We start from the raw sequence: 6,785 nt of genomic DNA, 5'->3' as shown, positions 1-6,785 counted from the left end.
CTTTTCACAAATAATCCATCCACCACGACCCCAACTTATAACCTGTTTCTAATATAAAAATACAAAGAAAGGAAAACTCTTCATACATTAACACCTCTTATCAAACTAAAAATCACCACAAATTTGTAAAGGATATAAGAGTTTACTTCTTCTTCTTCATCAGCATCAGCTTCAACTCTCCAACCACGACCCCATCTCTACAAATCTCCAAAACAAAGCTCGTACACGAAATCCAATAGGAAACCACCACGTTCGTTTGACATAAATGAACTCACAACACAAACACTAATACACAACACAACCATCTGAATGACTTCTTCAAAAAGAGAGTTGTTCATTAAAAGCTTCCACCATACATCGGAAAGGTATCAATGAAGATGATCCCTCTTAAAAGATTGATGCTGTCGGAATCGATCCATAGATAAGGATTCATCTACAAAGTTTTTAGGAGGATTTTGAAAAAATTGGAGACAACACATCCTTTCCAAAAGGACCAAGTATCTGCTAGGCAAAGAGAGGGCATGAAAATACTGTATCTCCAGCTATTGAGAATCAATGCTAACATTGACATTCATGCACAACTTTGGAATAGGCTTTGAATCAGTATGAGAGTGCCTATGCATATACGCCAGGTACCAAGCAAAGTGAGCAGTTAATCTCACTGAGGGATCTGCAGACTGTGAATATTGTTGGGCAAAATGAACATAGTTTTGATAAGCTTGACTGGAAGCTGTCCATTCTCCTGGAATTACTAGCCAATTAATCTGCGGTCTTGTAAGGCAATCATCCGAACTCCATCCCCTTCTTCTGGAAATCTGAGTATCAAACCCGTCACAGTCACTAACCAACTGAGGTGGTTGAGATATGGAAGTGTTAGGAGAGGGTAATGGAATAAGGGAAAGTGGATGAAGGGAAGGATAGGAAAAATCATAAAAGGAAGAAAAGGTTAAAGAAGGAGTGGCAGAAATTTGTAAGGAATCACTAAGGAAAGGTGTTAACTGATAAATAGGAAATGTGGAGGGTACATTAATGAGGGGTGAAGGACAAGGTGGAGAAGGGGAAAATACCCTATCCTCAATAAAGGAACAGTAAGTGAAAATAGGAATTTGAGGGAAATTTGAAGGTTGGAAAAGAAGTGGTAAAATAATTGTGGAATTAGATTGACAAAGGGAAAGATATATAGCATAGCGGTGAGCCATTTGTTGGTAATAGAGGAGGGTAGGAACAGAAGGTCCTAAAAGAGATCGTCTATGATAGGCATCAATGAAGGTAGCATCAAATGGATTATGTTTGGAAAGATAGGTTAAGAGATCCATCCTCAGTTGGTTAGTACTCTGTACAAAGGTAGGAGCTGTGTTTTGTCTTTGATTTAGGACCACCGAATCAATCATGGGATGCCACGAATTATCCTGACAATCAGCTACTTTGGAGGAATAACTTTGGAACATGTCAGCTATGCGCAACTCCAAATGATTGACATATAGAACAGCCTGTAAGACCACATCCCCCACATACCATGCCATATCTACCTCATCTGGAATTAACAAATCTCCTCGGAGATACATGTATGACATCAACATGGTGTCTGGCGTGACAGAATCTTCAAAGACCATTCTGACTACCTCTGTCAACAACTCAGCAGACCAAGCCCCACTCCAGCCATCCTCTGGAAAAGGTAAATCCATCGTGGAAAGCTTCATATAGAAAACCATCTTCTGTAAGTGGTAGTGGACAAAGAAAGAATGGTCTGGTAAGACATAGTCCTGAAACTGCTCAAAGGTAGACCATAACAAGTCCATTCTGGACTGCAATCTTTTCACTTTGTCTTGGAATAGAGGGCACAAAGTAGCCTGTCTCTGTAGGGCAGCCAAGTCCTGCTGTGAAAGAGAAGGAATTAATGGAACAGGAGGGCTTGGAGGAACAAAGCGGGACTTTGCAAGCTGATCTTGCAACTGCTGGATTTGGGAGGCTTGGTTGGCCACTGTGTCATTAGCCATCTGTAAAGCTGAAAGCTTGTCATCTAAGAGAACTTGGAATTCTTTCGCTTCGCTGGACATCCTCTCCTCGTTTGAAAGGCTAGTAACCTGTGACTGAGCCTCGAGTAACTGGGGCTTCAATGAAGAAATCTCATCGCTGTGGGTGGCAACCAGTTGGGTTTGCTGTTCCATTTGCTTAAATAAATCTGCTAGGGTATCCTTAGCAGAAGCTAACTCAGATGTTGCCTTATGCAACTGGTCTTTGGACTGCATGAGCTCCTCATAGAAAGATGCGTACAGCTGTTGAACACAGGCTGTCACTGACAACTCAATGGAACTTTGAATATCCTTGCAAAGGAAAGGAATGGCATCTCCTGAAACGAGACTGTTCAGGGAGGGAACGGAGATCTCCAAAGATCCTTCTCTATGTGCTCGGAACAGGTTATTGCAAGTGAGATACCCAGGGAGTTCACTGCCAGAGGTAGCAGGGATAGGCACTGAGGGAAGTACATTAGGGGCTTTATCCGCTACCCTCTTCAAGCGTTTGCGTTGTATGACCAGGGGAGGCGGAGAATCATCATCCTCTATGTCAATGGGTGCCGACTCTTCTGAAGGTGGAGGAGGAGGTACTGGATGTGATGGAGGAGGTGGAGGTACAGTCTTCTGTAAACCTGAATAGGTCAAGAAGGCAGACAAATATGATCCGTAGGTAACATTGGTAACATTTCCCCTGGTGACTTTAACAAAATGCTGATCCATTTTAGTAAGGAGGTAAGTGCTCCAATCAATAGCAACTCCTTTTAGCACCATCCTGGAGGCTGTGAAAAGCTCTTTGGACAAATAGTGGGATGGCGTTTTGGCAGGCATGAACCTGTCCTGAAGGAACTGACACATCGGCTTCCATACGGGATCAGTAATCATAGAAAACGAAACTCCTGAAGAGTTTATCACTTTCTTAACATCAAGGACTTCCCTTGTCTGCTTCTGCAATAGCTTGAGAATCTCTTCATTAGAGAAGAGCTGACGAGTGGTCACAAAAGGTTCTCCTTTGAAGGGTAAAGACAGAGCCTTCCCTAAGCCTCGAGATGTCAAAGTCATAGACATGCCTTGGACTACTCCTGTCTTCTTGCTGTAAGAGGCCAGGAACTCATCACATAACGACGGATCCTCTGGAAGCAATAGAAAAGGAGTGGCCACAAAAGCAGCAAGTCCCGCCTTCGTGAGGGGCTCAAAAGTAAGGAGGGAAGAGTAATCCCTACTAACTAATGGGACGTACTGGATAGGGGGAGGAGCATGGAAAGGCGCCATTCAGATGGTTACACACACACCACAAACACAAACAATCAAGGAGAATGCCTGCAAAGCAACAGATAAAAACCAAGGATAAGAGAATAACCAAATAAGACGTGACACGACCAACTAACCCCAAGCAAACCACATCCTAGAAAAAATTTGACATGACCTCGAGACAAATGCGACCGAAAGCTTCATGCGATGCATCAGACAAACACCCTGAACCCCGTATCAGGCAATAAAAGAAAAAACTGCATACCATACCGTAACTAAGACAGGAAACCAAAATAAGATCAAATCCGACACATATCAATACGACATCTGTGATAAACCAAGACTGGACCATGGAAAATAACTCTAATGACTGCGCAAACCCATCCCACGAAACGGGTTCATTAAAAAGGGGAATTAAGTGCAGTGAGGGGGGAATTAATTTAATGAAGGGTTGATTTTAATCAATTATTAAAAATGGGTGAATTTTTATTAGGTGATAAACCTTAGCAAGAAAACGGTGGTTCCTTATTATAAATTTAGTTACCAATTATTAGGTTAAAACGGTGCAGTTATGCGATTCTCGGACGTCGATTCTCGACTGGGTCTCTAAATGCAATTCATTAATTACAATTTAAGGTGATGTGGAGCGCTTTTTTGCCAGCGTGTGCTCATGTGACGGCTGGTTCTTTTTAATTAAAATTTTAAAGTGCCTCTTTAGCGCACGTAGCGCATGCTAAGTGAATGGCTGGTTGATTTTAATTTAAAAAGTATGTATGTTTAGCGCGAATGCGTGTGGAAACTGTGGGTGAATTAAAGGGTTCATTTTAACAATTAATTTGGGATTAAGGGGGAAATGAAAATAAATAAAGCACATAAAATAAATACCTGGAAGGGGTGTGTATGTAATGCAGAAATGCGCACGGAAGAGTCCACCAAAAGAAGTGAATCCAGTAAAGGAAAAATAAAGATCATTGATGAAACAACAATAACAACACCTTAACGGATGTGTGGATTGGGTTTGTGTTGGTTGTTTATGTTGATTTTTATTTTTTATTTTTATTTTTAATTTGTTGAGTTTTTGTTGTATTTTTCTTTGTATTAAGTTGTGAATTTTTTAATGGTTGAATAGATGAAAAATAATCAAGGGAGGTGAGGGGAATTTTTGAGAAATTTTTAGATTTTTTTGAATTTTTTACTATTTTGAAATGAATTTTCTACATTTATTGGCAATTTGGGGGTTAAATGAGGAAATATTGAATTTTCAAAAATTTTAGGGTAGGCAATTGCCAGCGGACAAATTCCCAAAAATGGGTAAAAGGCAAAAGGAATTTTTAGAATTTTTTTGATTTTTTTAAAAATGGAAAAATTAATGTAGTGATTAAGTAAGTCACCTAAATCACATTAATCAGATAAGTCAGTTAGGCATAAGTCAATTAGGTCTGGTTAGTGGGGGTAAGTCAGGTTAGTCTACCTAAGTCTAGTCAGGTTAGTCAGGGTTGCTTAGGTTAGTCTAGGTTAGGTTAGTCAACTAGGTAGGTTAACTAGGTAGGGGTTAGTCAACTAGGTTAGGTGAACTAAGTAGGTTGGGGTTAGGTTAACTAGACTAACTATGGTTAGGTAATTAAGTTGACTATGGTTAGGGTAGTCAACTAACTAGGGGAAGGTTAGTAAACCGAGTTAGGGTTAGGGTTGGACTAACTAACCTAGTTAGGGTTAGGGTTGGACTAACTAAACTAGTTAGGGTTAGGGTTGGGGGGATGGTAACTAGGGTTAGGAAACTAACCTAAGGTGAGTTAACCAACTAACTAGGGTTAGTTAATTAGTGATTAACTAGGGTTAGTTAGAGGTTAACTAATGTGAAGTTAATTATTAATCTAACCTAGGTTAGTTTTAACTTAACTTAGGTTAGTAAGTAACTAAGCTTAGGTTAGTGTTAGTGGCAACCTGGCTGGGAGGTGGAGGTGGAGGCGGAGGGCAGCGACGAGAGGAGGAGGAGGTGGCGTTGGCGGCGAAAGGAGGTGGTGACCCGGCGGCAGCAACGGCAACTCCACGGGCGCGGCGGCGGAGGAGGGAGAGGGACGGACGCGTTGGGGGAAGGGGAGGGAGGTGGTCACTGGCGGGCTGGCGGGAGGAGGGGAGAAGGACGGCGGCGGACGGGGGGTATGCTGGGGGAAGGCGGTGGGGAAGGGGAGGAAATGCCGCCGGGGGGGGGGGGGGGGGGGGTAGGGAGGAAGGCGAAGGGCAGGAGGGCGGGGGGGTAGGAGGAAGGCTAGGAGGAAGGGCGGCGCTGCTGGCGGGGGGGTACAGCAGAAGAAGGCCACGGGTGACTCGATAAGCCAGCAGCTAGAAAGTCTGATCGAATGCCTGGAGGCGGCCGGCGTGACGAACTACACACTCCCGGGCTCGCAAACCTTCTACGAGCTTCTGGATTTCTCAGCTCACAACTTGCGGCTCAGGGAGGCGAAGCTGGCGGCGCCGAGCCTTCTCATTCTGCCACGGGCAGAAGAGGAAGTGAGGGCCGCGTACGTGTGCGTGGCAGGGGGCAGGTTCGAGTTCCGGGTGCGCAGCGGCGGGCACGACTACGAGGGGCTGTCGTACGCGGATCGCGGCGCCGCTGATTCCTCTTCGGGCCCGACCAGCTTTGTCGTCATCGACATGATGAACCTGCGGCGAGTCGACGTGGACCTCGAGACGGCCACCGCGTGGGCGCAGTCGGGCGTCACTCTCGGGCAGCTCTACGTGTCGATCTCCGAGGCCCTGCCGGAGTACGCCTTCCCGGCGGGGGCCTGCCACACGGTCGGCGCAGGCGGCCACTTCAGCGAAGGAGGCTACAGCTTCCTTTCGCGCTGCTACGGCCTGGCGGTGGACAACATCCTGGACGCGTTGCTAGTGGACCCGGCGGGGCGGCTGGTGGACCACGCTGCCATGGGGGAGGACCACTTCTGGGCGCGGCGGGGGGGCGGGGGCGGAAGCTGGGGGATCGTGGTGGCGTGGAAGCTGCGGCTGGTGCACGTGGGGGGAACGGTGACGGCGATCAACAGCTACAGAACGGAGGGGGTGGCGGAGCTGGTGGGGAGGGTAGGGAGGAAGACGAGGAGCAGGAGGGCGGGGGGGTAGGAGGTGGAGAAGGAGAAGAAGGAGAGGGAGGTGGTCGCTGACGGGCTGGGGGGAGGAGGGAGAAGAAGGAGAAGACGCACAGAGAGAGAGAAAGAAAGGGAGAGAGAGAAAGAAAGAAAGAAAGAGAGAGAGAGGGGGAGAGAGACGGGCGGTTGGGGGGAAGGGGTAGGCAGTTAGGGGAAAGGGGTGGGGGCCCATGGGGGGGCCATGGGGTGGGCAGGTGGGGGGAAAGGGTGGGGGGCAAGGGCGCGTACCCCCGTCCCACGCGCGTGTGCGGGGCGGGGTAAAAAAATTTGCCGTGACGGGATTGAAATGGCGTTGAGATGACGGGACGGGTCATGCGGACACGACCGGGACGCGTGGAGACGCGTAAAATCGAAAAAGGGCGCGTTCACGCGCAAAACG

General features: G+C 46.6%; 1 pseudogene; it reads left to right on the top strand.

The window, feature by feature from the left end:
- Window positions 1–683: 683 nt before the first annotated feature.
- Window positions 684–6,380, top strand: LOC148023410 (berberine bridge enzyme-like D-2 pseudogene; annotated as a pseudogene).
- The last annotated feature ends 405 nt before the right edge of the window (window positions 6,381–6,785 follow it).

Source organism: Lygodium microphyllum, chromosome 16 (genome assembly GCF_053477565.2).
Source record: "Lygodium microphyllum isolate KBCC chromosome 16, Lygodium_microphyllum_v1.1.10, whole genome shotgun sequence".
NCBI classification, from domain to species: Eukaryota; Viridiplantae; Streptophyta; class Polypodiopsida; order Schizaeales; family Lygodiaceae; genus Lygodium; species Lygodium microphyllum.
The sequence above is the reverse complement of the archived record's forward strand: the minus strand, read 5'-3'. Positions and strand labels throughout refer to the sequence as shown.